Source organism: Typopeltis vanoorti, chromosome 11, assembly GCF_054136105.1.
Source record: "Typopeltis vanoorti isolate ZY-2024b chromosome 11, IOZ_Tvanoo_1.0, whole genome shotgun sequence".
NCBI lineage: Eukaryota > Metazoa > Arthropoda > Arachnida > Uropygi > Thelyphonidae > Typopeltis > Typopeltis vanoorti.
In genome coordinates, this window is record NC_143559.1 from 127,227,739 (window position 1) to 127,243,761 (window position 16,023).

Genomic DNA, 16,023 nt, shown 5'->3' on the forward strand with positions numbered 1-16,023 from the left:
TATTTATTATTATTATTATTATTTTTTTTTTGCAGGTTTAGCAGAAATGGGGCATAATGGATACCAGCTCTGCTAAACAGCATCCATGCAAGTATCACTAGAAAAGACATGATGTGGAAACTAATCATTTGAAACAATGACTGGAGAGAGAGAGTGAGTGATGGGGGGGGGGGGAAGGATCATTAATTAGTTGAATTGCTCTTGTTTTTTTGCATTAATTTGTAGAGTTTGATGTACTGCCCCAAATAGTGCAGGTTTGTAGAGTTAGTAGCTAGATAGCTGAAAAGTAACATCTTGAATGAGAAAAGAAAGTATTTTTCCATGCTGAAATTGCTATAGAAGTATTGTGTTTACAGAAAATAGGTATGAGGTGTTAGTCCAAGAAGAAAGAGATCGGGATATGCATGCTGAGCCAAGTGTTATCAAAAGTAAAGGGAGAAGAACTAAGTGGTTTTATTTTTGGAAAAAGAAAAATAAGACGACAAATACTATGTTGCAGCATTAAAGGTGATAAGATTGTCATCACTCAGTTGAAGAATGAAACCGATCTGCGTTTAGGGTACTACTGCTTGTAGATGATCTTGAAACTTAGGAAATTTGAAGATTCAAAGGTTGTTGTATGAGTAGGAGGAATGGAGAGGTAAAACTATGAAGTCAGTGTGAGAAAGGAGAGAAAGTTCTATATGTATGCGAGGAAGAGCGAGTAGTATTAATGGAACTCTTAAGAATACCTGCATCAGTATAGTTTTAAGAAAGATTGGATTTTTATAAGGACAGCCTAAACATCAATGTGTTTAGTATCGGGACTCTGGAGAAGTTATTTATTGTTATGAGATCTAATATGGAAAGTGAAGGGAATTAGATTATGATGGGAGGAATGATGAAAATCTGTAAGAACAACTAAGTTATGCAGCTATGTTAATGATACAAATATGTCATCTTGGTCACTTGCCTCGATCCTCTCCACCTCCTCATTTCCAAGAAACCCTGGCACCCAGATCTGTGCACAGTGGTCAAGTTTCGGGCTATGTTAATGGGGTCTTATCAAGGCTTGATAAAGAGGAACAATAACCTGTTCGTCTCTGCTCTTCAAAGTATTTTTCAGTAACCAAGTAATCTGATGAGCTGCTTTAGCCACTTTTTCTATTCCCCCCCCCCTTTAACTTTAATTCCCTATCCACTAACACTTCTAAGTCTCGGGCTACGTTAATTTCCTGGAGTACAGTACAATGTGATATACTGCTGCTAATTTTTTCACCACAAAATGCATAACCTTACGCTTTGCTACATTAAACTGACATCCATTCTCATTAGCCCAGACTGCCAATCTATCCTAATCATTCTGCAAAATTTTGACATTATCTGTATTAACTATTGCTCTATCAATCTTTGCATCATTGGCAAACAACTGAACAGTTCCTCTCAGATCCTTTCCTATATCATTAATATACAAATTAAACAGTAGCAGTCCAAGAACTGCTACTGTTTAAGGCATGCGACTAGTGGCGTGCCCTGCAGGGCACGCCACTAGTCACAGGCCTTCTTTTTGACTTTACTCCTGAATAAACTACTCTCTGATATCTCTCCATCAACCAGGGCCACTGCTTGTAGGTGTGCACAATGGTGGCTAATCAAAGGGGCAGCATTTTGATTGATTACATGTATAATAAAATTTATTTTTATGGTACCATTTAAGGAATCCCAGACTTATATATACAATATCCATATGATGTGTCTGGTCTGTATTCATTTAGACATAGTATAGACAAGATTGCATGCATCTAGTATTGTCATTGTATTATTGTACCTTGCATAATCTTACGTATATTTGAATTGACTGTTTTTTGAGAGAAGTCTGCGACTATACTCTTAATAGTAAGTGATATTTATTATATTATAAAAGGTTGCAGAATTTTTCTAACACTACAGGTATCAGTGGCTTCAGGGGCAAGAAGTTTCTTGAAACTCAAAATAATTAAGAATTATTTATGATCAACGATAATTCAAGAACGTTTAACAGATTTGTCTATAATATCTATAGAAACAATATTATGGATGGTTTAGACTTGGGTGAATTATTATTATCAACACCCGAACTCCATGGAGTCAGAGACTCATCGTGGGAGGTACTCACTATTGCATACAATGCTCATCCAACCGCGTCTTAAACTGATTCAATGTGTCCACATCCACAACACACTCAGGCAATGCATTCCACTCACCTACCACCCTCCATGCAAACAACCTGCTTCTTACTCCTTTGCTCACACCCTCTTTATACAGTTTCCAGCAATGGCCTCTTGTTCTACTTCCCTCTCCAATTCTATGAAAAATCTCTTCAATGTCTACCTGATAACAACCCCTGACCAGTTTATATGTCTCAATCATATCCCCCACCCTTCCTCCTATTCACGAGGCTCTGCAACTTACATTCCCTCAATCTGTCCTTGTACTCCACATTCCAAAGACCACTGATTACCTTTGTGAATCTTCTCTGTACCCTTTCCAACATATCCTCATCACCATGAAAACCTGGCGACCAAATCTGTGCACAATAATCCATATGAGGCCTGATTAAGGCCTTATACAATGGAATCATAACCTCTTTATTTCTGCATGTCGGGGTTCTCCGCATCATTGCCATTATTCGATGTCACAACTTGTGCAATGTGGCCCCTGAATTTCAGGTCCTTGTCCACCATCACACCTAGATTTCTCATCTCCTCTACTTCTGTTAAAGTTTCCCCACCAAGTGTATACCTGGCATCTCATCGTTGCTTACCAAATCTCAAAACCTTACACTTGGCAACATTGAACTGATAGTTCCACTTACCTGCCTATTCATGCAATCTATTCAAGTCCTCTTGTAAGGCATTAACATCAGCCTGACTGTGCATTGCTCTCCCCAGTTTTGCATTATCTGCAAACAGCTGGATATCACTAGTTAATCCCAACCCAATATCATTAACATTAATTAAGAATTTTATGGCATTAAAAGCATGAAGGGTACAAATTTTGTGATTTTATAAGGTGTGCATGATGTCATTCATGATGTAATTGTATTTATAAACTTATGTTTCTTATGTTTATATGATCCAAAATTATTTTATTATATATATAATTATATTTTACTTTTCCTATGTGATTTTTTGTTTTGTTTTGTGTGATTACTCTTGTACTTATTACCGTAATAAATATATATTATAATAAATGTTTCCTTTTTTAATTACTTTCAGGGGGGGGGGCAGTTTTTTAAAGTTACTACAAAGACGGTTCACGTGCACCTGGCAACCCTACCAATCAACCACCCTGTTATTCATCTCCATGTGCTGCAATTTACTGATTAGAATTCCATGTGATATCCTGTCAAAGGCTTTTGCAAAGTCCACAGTATCACTGTAAACCCATTACCTTTATCCAACTCAGCTGTCACTGTATTATAAAATGTGAACAAGTTACTTAGGCATCACCTACCCTTCAAGAAACCATGTCCCCCATACAGTATCCCATTTCCATCTATTCATTCCTGTATTTTCCTCTTGACCAATTTCTCCAGTACTTCGACAACAACTCCTGATATGCTGATCGGTCAGTGATTTGCTATATCAATCTTGGAACCTCTTTTATGCAATGGAACTATTTTCTCCTCTTTCCACCCTCTTGGGATTAACCCAGAGTTGACTTAGATTAAACATTATGATCAAGGGCACTGACATTTCCCTCACAGCTTCATAATATTCGAGTTGGTATACTATCCAGTCCCACAGCTCTGTTCACATTAAGGTTCTATAATATGCTATGCACCTCCATTTCATTTACCTCATTTCCCATATAAGCCTTTTCCTCTCTTGTTCCTGCAATATCACCACTTGGATGATATATTCTTGCAAAGTGTTCACACAGTAATTCTACTATTTCGACTGATTCACTTACCTCTGGCATTCATTTAATCATCCTGCCATAAACATTCTTTCTTTTATTTGCAGCATATCTTAAGAATCATTTGGGATTTTCTTTAGCCTACATTGCTAATTTCCTTTCATACTCTGCTTTTGCCTTTCTTACCACACTAGCACTAGTTACCCTTCTGGCCTGTGCCTTGTACTGTTCATGTGCCTGGTGGTCAGCTTTCTCCTTAAATTCCCTCCACAATTTTTTCTTTTTTTTTGCCTCTTAATGATGATATTCATCCATTTAACTCCCACTCTCCTGACTCTAGGTATGCATTCTGTCATACCTAGTGGTTGCACTATAGTAGCAAAGTAATCATCATCATTAAATTCCGCATAAAGCAAAGAGCTGACATTAACATCTCCAATTTTGATATCAGGTTTAATACCATTTTCCTTCATAATGTGATCCATATAGATAATGAATAACAGAGGGGATGATGTACATCCTTGTCTCACAGCAGATTTAACATTAAACCATCTTCCTGTACTTCCTTCAATTCTAACTGCTGACTTACAACTCAAATAAAGACTAAGTATTGCTTGATATAATGCCCCATTGACACCATATAACTGCAGCGTATTGAATAGCTTCTCTCTTGTCACCTTGTCATATGCCTTTTCCAAATCTTAAATACAGATCTTTGTTATATTCCCATGCTTTCTCGACACTATTTGTCGTAAAGTGAAGATCTGATCCTGACAACCTCTATTTGGCCTGAATCCAGCTTGTTATTCACCAAGCTTTTCTTCCAAAATTCTTCTCAACCATTTCTCAAGTATGCATGCATAGATCTTGCCAGGAACACTCAGTAGGGAAATACCTCTGTAATTCTCACATTCAGTTTTATTTCCCTTTTTATATATGGTACTATGAGAGCTCTACTCCAATCATTGGGAATTCGTCCCTCTGTCCAGGCTTTCTGAACTATGCAGTGCAGCCACTGTAAGACTTTTATACCACCATACTTCAGCATTTCTGGTCGAATATCATCTACTCCTGCTGCCCTTCCACATTTCAAGCCTTTGATGGCTTTTTCTACTTCAAGTATGGATATGTATTCCTGACTGCATGCCAGGTCAGTGTTTTTTTATCACTGTGCTGTCATCACTGCTTGTTTCATTTAGCAGTTTTTCAAAGTAATTACTCCATACTTCAAGAATATCTTTTTCTCCTGTTTTCAAGTCACCTTTATCATCTCTAACTCCTTTTACAGCACTCTTTCCTCCATCCCTAAGCTTCTTCATCAACCTCCAGAATATTTTGCCACTTCTTGATATTTATTTTCTATGTTCTTGCCAAAGTCCTCCCATGACTTTTGTTTAGCTAGTTTTACACACTGTTTAGCTTTCTTACATTTGTCTCTGTATTCTGTAAGAGTAAAAGCTGACTTATTTGCCAGGAACTTTTGATATGCTTTCTTCTTTTCCTTCACTGCCTCTTTAACTTCCTGTGTCCACCAGGGAGTTCTGATTTTTTTATCCTTGCACACCTCACCACATGCCTCTCTGGCTGAATCAATCGATGTTTTCTTCAGTTTGCCACTGAATCTCCAAGGTTTGATTCCTGTTCTCAAACTCTTTCATTTTCTTTTCAATAATCTTTCTGTATTTTAGTCTACAGTTCACATCTGAGAGCTGCTCAACTTTTATTCGCTTTAAAACTTTCTTACATGTTATTCTTTTCAATATGAAATTCAATTTTATCCTGCTCAATAAATTAAATGGTGATCACTTCCAATTTCAAATCCTCTGTAAACTCTGGTGTCCTGCACCAGGGAGAAAACATCACTATCAACGATAACATAGTCAATGAGACTTTTCTTATTCCTAGCCTTTTCTTTCCATGTGAATTTGTGCACATTTTTATGTTGAAACATGGTGTTAGTAATAACCAGTCCATGTCCTGAGCAGAAATCCAACAGAAATTTGCCATTATTATTAGCTTTGCTCTTTTCTCCAAATTTTCCCAAAATATTTTTGTATGTCTCACAATCATTTCCTACTCTGCTATTTAGATCCCCAACAAGGACCAACTTTTTCTTTTTCATTGTGTCAGTTGCTTTTTCTAGAGCGTCAAAAAATTCCTCCACTTCTACCTTAGTAGAACCTTCTGTGGGACCATAGGCACAAATAAGTCTCATTGTCCAGTTCCCCATTCTCATATTTGCCCACATTACTCTACTTGAGACTGACTGCCATTCAAGAAGATTAGCCTCGTATTTTGTGTTGAATACTATGGCTACTCCTTCTTTTCCTTGATTGTCATTGCCTGAATACAACATTTTGTATTTATTGCTCAGAAAGATCTCGCCAGTTTTGGTCTTTTTTGTTTCAGTCACCCCTATTATGTCGATCTGGTACTTATCTAATTCCTTAGCTAGCTCCATTTCTTTGCCATTCAGGCTTCTTATGTTGATAGTACCGATCTTTAACTCTGGTGATGTTGAGTTGGGGTTTGTTTTCAGATTTGTTCCGGTAGCTGACTTTTCGCTGTTCGCCCTGGTTCCCTGGCGAAAACAACGGGGCCTTGTTTAACCGGGCAACGCCCAGCTGGCATGAAATTTTGTCGTGTTTTACCATCATTTTTTATTTTGGTTTAACCAATAAGAATACAATTTGGTCGGCTAAATCCCAAATTGCCAGCCCATCCTCGTTCGTTTAGTATCAAAGTAGATACCCAACAGGGTGCACCACGAGAAGGTGAGGATTGGACATTAGGTCAGAAGCCCTGGTCGGTTCTCCGCATTCCTTTGAAGGCTATGTGGAGGTCTCCTCTCAATTATACAGCTTTGACCATTAAGCACCATAGTAAATGATATAGTGGGATTATTTAACGAACACTTCATCAGTATGTATCATAGTGGTGTGAATGATGCTGTGCAATATGTTAAAGTTTATTAATAAGGCTGCGGGAATGGATACCATATCACCATGTATTTTTAAAGAATGTACAAAAGTGTTAGCCATGCCCTTGAATTGATTATTTAATGAAAGTCTTGCAGTGGGGAAGGTTCCTAAGGAGTGGAAAGGCAAAAATACCCTCCACAAACATGGTTTGAGAACAACAGTTTTTTCCAGTTATAGACTGGTCTGTATATCTGCAGTTGTGATCAAAAGTGTTGGAAAAATTGGTTAGAAATAGAATACAGGATTGGGTTGATAAGATTCTCTATGATGGTCAACATGGATCTGTGAAGGGTAGGTCTTGTTTTAGCAATCTACTTATGTATTATTATCATGTGACAAATGTGTTGGATAAGGGAGAATCATATACAGTGATATTCTTGGACTTTGCAAAAGCATTTGATAGTTACCACATAAGTTGGTGTACAAGCTGCACAGGATAGGAATAGATAGTATGTAGACTAGATGGATCTTAGTTTGGGTCTCTGAACAATAATAGCAAGTTGTGTATGATGGCGCTGTTTCTCAGAACAGAAAGGTGACCAGTGGCGTACTTAGGGTTCTGTTCTTGGGCCCCTACTGTTTAACTTGTTTGTTAATGATATTTCATGTGGATTGACTGGGGATCTTCAAATGTTTGCCGATGATGCAAAGTTAGGTAGAATTATCACAAGTAGTGCTGATGTTAATTCTCTACAGGAAGATTCGAATGGACTTTAAACTTGGACAAATGAGTGGGGTTGCAGTTTTAATGTTAACAAATGCAAGGTGTTACATTTTGGATTACAGAGATATAAGGCTTCGTATTGTATTGGTATAGCTGTACTTCAGAAAGTGGATGAGATTCAGGATCTTGGAGTGATGGTGAACAGTGGGCTGAAGTTTCTAGGGTACATTACATGTGTTGCAAAGACTGCACATCATATAATTACTATCATAAAAAGTACGTTGACATGTAGGGATAAGGAGGTGGTGGGGCCTCTATAAAAGGCATTAGTCAGACCTCATATGGACTGATGTGCTCAGATTTGGTCACCTAGTTTTCATTGTGATGTGGAAACACTAAAGAGAGTCCAAAGATGAATAAGCAGTGATATCAAGACTCTGCAGTGTTTGAGAGAATGTGGATTGCACAGGTTGGTGGATAGGAGGAAAAGAGGAAATATGATGATAGAGTATGATAGAGACCTTGAAATTTGGGGATACTATCAGATTAATACAGAAGAAATTATAAAATGAGTGGATGTTAAGATTGAAAGAACAAGAGGCTATCCCTGTAAGTTGTATAAAGATGTGGTAAAGAAGGGTATGAGGAGTAGATTTTTTACATGGAGAGTTGAGTGGAATACATTGCCTGAGTGTGTTGTGAGTGCAGATAGTGTAAATAACTTCAAAGCTCATTATGATAGATATGTTGCTGGTTCGTTGACTCTCCATGGAAGTTACCAAATAATAATAAATAATAATAATTATTATTATTAAGAAAGTTAGGGTTAGGTGTTAGCTGATTTTATTAAGAGAGACCTCCAGGGAGTTGGGACTCATTGAGGGAGGCCACATACTACATGCACCAGCTAACATACTTATTATTGAATTCATTCACACTGCTTGCACTCACAACATCTAATGGCAATCTATTTCAATCATGCACCACCTTATGAGAGAAAAATCTAACCTTTATCCCTTTCTTAGCGGCATTCATTTTCAGCTTCCAGGGATGCACTCTTGTCCTTTCCCTGCCATCCATAAATTAAAAAATTCCATTCAACTGAAATCCTCTATGACCCTTTCAGAAGTTTGTAAGTCTTGATCATATCAAGACTTACACACTTCTGAAAGGAAGCACAGATGAGTCAATATCCTCATCTGTGCTGCCAGATGTGGGTGCATATATCTGTACTATTGATATATTAAATGATTTTGCTAGAAATCTTGCTGCTATGATTCGGTCATTGACTAGTTTGTATCCTGAGAGTGATTTTCTAGCTTTTTTGTTTAGGAGGAAACCAACTCCTGCTTCATGCTTGGTGTCATGCCATGACCATATGACTTCGCATCTATTTATCTTTCCTGCTGATGTCCATCACAACTCTGCCAGTCTTAGTATATCATACCCATATCGCTTCATTTCCTCACGAAGTAATTCTAGTTTTTCCTGCCATTCAAAGTGTCCGTACATTCAATGTTCCTCCTGATAATAGTTCTGTTAGTTTCAGGTTCTGTTTCCTTTCAGTATCCCGCTTTTCGATCCAACTCATGTTGTTCAATTGGTATCGCAGACCTTGTTGATCCGGGCGATGCCCGAGCCGGCATGTTGAAGCTGTTGATCATATAGGCATCAGACAACAATCGTGTTTTTTCTTTACGGTCAGAGCATCGACTCTCATCTGACCGACCCTCCTCCTTTATCCAGGCTTGGGACTTGCATGAGACCTCTAAGGATTCCATGTCGGCTTTTTGCTTTGCTTCCTGACATATCACAATTAACTTACAGCAGATTATTCAGTACCTTAAAGGGCTCTTGTTCATCATTAGATCCCGAATCATTAATGATTGACTTTGCGAAAGCAACTATCAACGTTTTTTCTAACATATTTACATCAACATCTATAACAAGTTGTTTATTTCATATGGCACAAAATCTTTATCGCAAAATTGTTGCCATTGGTTTGAAGTTACGCTATCACACAGATGCTGAATTCAATACAAAAATTAAATGTTTCACAGCATTAGCATTTTTCCAATGAATTTTTCCAAGTCCATCAGTAACATTGCTCATTTCCACTGAGCAATGTAACTGATGGACTTGTTGAATTGAATTTGCAGCAAAAAGTTAATTATTTATGCAGCATCTCTTTTAATTTGCACAATTTTTAAATGATTTCATTATTTAAAAATTATTTAAAAATAAAACTAAATAAAGATTTGCCTTTTTAATGATTATAATACCCTTTATCATCCATTGATTATTTACAAAAATTAATACAAAATGTCTTACGGGGAAAATGTTTTATGCTGAAAATGACTTGCGGCGTAAATGTTTATGGCGAATTTTCCTGTGGTGAAAATGTTCTGGTCATGCCTCATACATGTGGTATTCCTTCCACATTATCCTTTTCTTATGAATCTCTTGCTTAATAAGATTACACATCCATTTGACTCCTACCCTATTTTTTCTTGAAACTCTCGGTTTAAGTATTTAAACAATACTTAAATGATTTCGCATCATTTAAGTATTGTTTAAATGCTTCCCATGCACTGTCGACATTCTTCCCATCCAGCACCTGATCCCATTCCACTGAACTCAGTGGAATGGGAACTCAGTATACTTCTCAGTTGGTCATAATTTTCTGCTTTGTAGTTCAGCATACATGCTGAACCTTTTTCTGAATGGAACATTCATAAACTTTGTCACTTCATAAGTGAGTATTGCATGATCACAGTCATCAGCCAGAGGCAGAATAGTTATGTCTTTAACTGAAATACCCTCTGACACTATAATCAAATCTAACACTCTTTGACCTAGAGTTCCTTCTGTCACATTCTGCTTGAGAAAATTGTCCAGCAATAGCTCAGTAAATGCATTTTCATTCTTCTCATGAATTTTTACTGCTATCCATTCAATATTTGGATAATTAAAGTCTCCCATGACGATTACTCTTTTCATGTTCATCTTTTCTATTTGGTGATGCATTTCTTCATCACTAGCAACCAATCCACCAGGTCTGTAACAACACCCCACTATGTAATTGATCTTGTTAGATTCCACCTCACACCAGATGACTTCGTATGCGTAACTTCAAACTTACTGCCACATGAATACTTCTAGTAGTACTACAAGCGTAGATCTCAACTCTGACCGGATTCGAGTCATTCGATATCATTAGCAACACGCCCCATCCTCTCCTATTCTATCCTTCCTAAAAATAGTGTACCCTTTACATTCGATACCAGTTAGTACGTCTGATTCTGATAGCCAGGTCTCAATAATACCTACAATCTGAGGTCCCAACATGTTCACTAAGGCAACAAACTCTATCCCTTTGTTTCTGCTACTCCTAGCCTGCATGTTCTTTTGTATACTGTTGTCTTCAATCTGCATGACACAGTTGAACAACTTACAGATCTCTTTTCTTCTCTAGTACTTTATACACGTAGACATCTTTGCACACATTTCATGGGTCCAAACCGGATGAACACAGTCGAAATCATTCTCTCCTCGTCAACATTTCCATGACAAAGCCCATTCCTGTCATTAACACAGCTATATAAACATTTTCACTCTTACAATCACATTCTCACCATTCCTCCCTTTATAATTTGTGTTAGGTCTTCAGATGTGCATTCAGGTGTAGGCCATCCCTCTTATACAAATCCAACCTTTCCTCAAAGTCACTCCACACATCCAAAAACTCGCATCTATCCCTTCTACACAGGCTGTGCATGGAATGGTTTGCCATCATAGCCCTTCTTCTTAATTTATTTTTATCATATCGAGGTGAAATACTAATGATTTTCACTTTCTCACTCTTCACTCTCGCCTCTTCCAACAACCCTTTCATGTCCTCTCTCATACTGAACTTATCGCTAGTTAAGTCGTTAGTACCTACTACAGTTATGATTTCGTTTACTTTTCTTTTCTGTTTTTGAATTGCTTTCTTTATATTCTTGATTTTCGTTCCAAGAAAACTTGAAGTTATAACTCACTCATCATTAGCATGTTTTATTATGGAGTCACCATACCAAATAACATCTTTCTATTTACAAACGTCACTTACCTGATTTCCATTACTTTCTGACTTACCTTTTTTCTGTGCATTGTTGTTTGTTATTTTGCTGCTTAGTTTTCTTTTTCTCCCTATTCTCATCTTAACACCTCTTGACTTTTTCAAAGTCCTGTGTCATCTCTCTGATAATCTGCTTTAATTTTGCTATTTTGGAGGTCTATTCATTTCCATTAACCTCCTCCACAAGATGGTCTAATATCAATAATAATATGAGATGGGGCATCGGTATGCTAATGATATCATATGAATTGCCTCCAATTGGTGTAAAAAGCTATGATTGCACTATTATTAGTAACAGTTTCCATAGCAGTGAGTTTGAAGCTATATGATGCAAGATGGTTTAACAAGATCAAATACATGGTTTGGTATTGCTACAGGCATAGTGGAACAACTGCTAGCAACAATGAAATGTATCACCAAATAAACCTAATGGGTGTTAAATGATTAATCATCATAGGTGACCTCAATTACTCAAACATTGATTAGGTTGTGGCAAAATCTCATGAGAAGAATGAAGCTGAATTTATTGAGCTGTTGCAAGACACCTTCCTTAAGCTGCATATCAGAAGGAACTCATCAAAGAGTGTTAGACCTGATCATAGTATCAGATGGTGTTTCATTTAAAGATGCAACAGTTCTGGTATCATTTGGTGACAGTGATCATGCTATACTGATGTGGCTGAAGTTGTATAGATAACCTTTTCACAAAAGATTACATGCTGAACTACAGAGCAGAAAGTTATCACCCACTGAGAAGAATACTAGATTCGATCGCATGGTATCTGTTGCTAGATGTGAAGTATATCAGCATTTCACTTGGTGGAACGGCAGGAAGGAGCGATGACAAGGGACCCATCCCTGGACGTTATGAAAGGAAGCTGAGAGGGTGAGGAGTGGTTTCTTTGTATGGAGGATGGTTGAACTGTGGAATGCATTGCCTGACAGAGTGGTGAGAGCAAACAGACAGCGAGTTCAATTAGTGGTATGATAGACTTCGTGTTTCCTAGGAAGGACCTCCCATGATGAGTCTTTTGACTCCATGGGAGCCTGAATAATAATAATAATAATAGAATACTTCAGTGATGCAATATTGGACTGTGTCCTTGGAGTTTGAAGAATAAACAGGATGGAAGTGAAATGGAATATATAGTCTCATTAAGCAAGAGATTCTTGAGAAAAGGATAATGTGGAAGGAATATCGTATACATAAGGAAAATGTCAGTTATGAGAATTATAAGCACATGCCAAAAGAGTAACATCTATTGTACAGGAAGCTAAGTGTGAATATGAAAAGAAACTTGCTTTGCAAGCTAAATGCATCCAAAAAGAATTATTTTGTTGCAGATAAAGCAAGAATGTTGAAAGAATATCTACTGAATGTTGGTATATTCAGAAGAAATTGTCCAGCTAATGAATACCTGTTTTGCTAAAAGCTATCAGTCTGGTGGGTGAACATAACAGTTCATTGTTACCTCTGCCCCAGATGGAGAAACTCGTGTATTTTAGGAAGAGGTACTAGAGTTGATGCATAAACTCTAATCTAGATGCGAGATTGTGCCACATCTATAAGACTAGATTACACACAAGGAAATACAATAATAAACTTTAATTGCCAAATATTTCAGTTTGAAATTATAGGTCATTATTGGCAGGAAGGCTTGTAGAACATTAAGAGTGGATTTATTTAAAATAGTAGAAGCCTGCTGTAGGATGATATAAAAGGAACACACATATATACAGTAAAACTCGTTTTATACGCTTTTCAGGAGACTGATGGGAAAAAAGTGTAAATAACAGGAAATGTGAAAAAACATTAAAAAAAGCCTAAAAGATGACTTACTGCTAGTATGTGTACATACTAGTTTACAAAATTTAATAACTGAAAATAAATGAATTTACAATTACTTACATTTATCTATTTAAAAAAATATTTAATTGTTGATTGTTTTTGCTTTTCGTTCTTTTTGACATAGAGCCAGATTGCTTTGCATTGAATTCAATGCTTGACCTGTTTTTTACTATCGTGTTCAAAGTGGACACAGAGTCCAAGATCTTTTGCTAAATGCACGTGTTCCAGCATGCCAATCTACACATCGCAGAATTGTCTTTTTTTCTACCGAAATACATTTTCTGTCTTTTTTTCTCCATGTTACTAACATGGATAATCCACCACTGCAACTTGAAAGCAACTTTCACATGCTAAATTACATAGCAGAAATTCTGCAATATCAATTCGTACTGTGATTGAAAAATCACGGTATCGCTCATCACTACATTACTGCTGCAAGCTGTGAATGCGGAAACGAACTACAGCCGAAAGCAACGCCATCTGGGAACAGAAATGCACAGATTTCTGCAGAAATTGATTCGAAAATCAGTATTGCCACCTGAGAAAAAAACACAAATCACAGGAAATAACGTCCGCATCAAGTTGTTAATGATGGGAAAACAATATATCTTAAGAATAGGCCTTAAGATGGGACCAACGGAAAATGACGTAAATTGCGGGAATGTAAAAACGGGGTTTTACCGTACATATATCTGGCATTTCTGAACCAGTTTCAAAAATCCTCAAGAAATATGATGTGCCTACATTTATTCCATTCAACAAACTCTTCTAAAGATAAACAATCGTCTTTTTCTCTTTGTGGGTGTCTGCCAAGTTTCTGGACAGTATGTGGGAAAAAAATTACAAGAACACCAGTCTTATATCATTAATAAGAAATTGAGAACTCTGGTCTAGTGTGGCATGGAATTGACATCAACCACAGAATCTTCTGGTATAGAACATGCTTACTCCATTGGTGCTTCTTCAAGTTTGAGCGACTTATTTAAGTAGAGTGCCAAAGCTTGCTTCATCATCCTAATCTGAATTGGAATGACTGCCTCTCCAAGTCAGTTGAGAGAAGTTATATTTAATTTAAACATGAATAATTATAAAAGGTAGTTATTTTTTAATATTTGCATTGTAATATGCTAAAGATATACAAAACAATTTTTTTAATTACTAAATAAATACATTTTAGTTATACAAATCCAATATACATACATTAAACAAAAATTATGAATTTTAAATTTTTGGTGATAAAAAAAGGTTTAATGAGATGAATGAAAAATCATTTCTGTTGGAAAGAAGGTTGATTAAACCAGTTCTATATTTGTTATTTTCAGCTGTAGATTTTTTTTTTTTTTTTTAAAGATATCCATGTGCAGAAAACCCAAATTTGTAAAAATATGAACTAGGGAAGTGCAGAAGGTACTGCCGACAAACTGGATATTTGGATTTTTAATGTATTAATTAATGTATACAAATCATTCTGAAATTGAGCAACTGTTGTGTGGTTCAAACTATTTGAATTTTTAAAGTTTTAATGCAAATTTTTTGAAGCACAATAGGCTCCACAGTTAAACTGGTTGCAAAATACTCTTTGTTGGATAGACCTTGGTTTGAATTACACTTAGTCAACTGATGGTTAGTTGTCTGGTCCCGATACAGAAGTGGCCTGGTTGTTTTCTCCCAGAAATTATTATTATTATTATTATTATTATTGTTCCGGGAAACTCCAAGGAGTCGACAGACTCATCGAGGGAGGCCCTAACATCATGTCTGGAACAACTATTCAACATTCACACAGTATCTATCATATCTTGCCTTGAACTCATTCACGGTCGTAGCACCCACAACAGACTCTGGAAGCTTATTCCACTCATTCACCACTCTCCAAGTAAAAAACCTAGCTCTAACACCCTTGTCAACCACGCTCTTGCCCAGCTTCTATGCATGGCCCCTAGTCCTCCCACCACCAGTCATATTTTCAAAAATATCTTCTGGATCAATCTTATAAAAACCCTTCAGTAATTTGAATGTCTCAATCATATCACCCCTCCTTCGCCTATCGTCCAATTTCTGCAACCCACAAATCCTCAACCTATTCTCATAAGGTTCATTCCACAGACCTGCTATCATCTTGGTCACTCGTCTCTGGACCCTCTGGAAATGTAGGTGTTTCCTTTTGCAAAATAGGCAAACCAACCAGAGAATACATGTACTTGACAGACTACTCTGGATACTCTGTCACAAGGTTCAGATATCATACACATAAGCAGATTATCTAATTAGAAATAATCACTCTGCCTTGGCATTAATTAAGTTTATATGAAACCAAATTGGACCATGATAGGCCATCAATCTTGATATGTCAAGGAAAAGATAAAGTAAAAATACTTATATTACATAAGACTGCTTGGTATATCCATAGTACAGTGTCAGTTTATTTTAGTTTCTCTTGCTTTGGCCTGTTTCCACAGGATAAAAATAACATTAAAAACTGTTAAAAAATATATATAAATATATTAACAATGTCGTTTAAAAGGTTAAA

General features: G+C 36.7%; 1 protein-coding gene across 1 annotated transcript in view; it reads left to right on the top strand.

Moving 5' to 3' along the window:
• LOC150102034 (uncharacterized) overlaps window positions 1-16,023 on the top strand; it is a 148,994-nt gene that overhangs the window by 18,726 nt on the left and 114,245 nt on the right. The gene's annotated exons all lie outside the window — the stretch shown is intronic.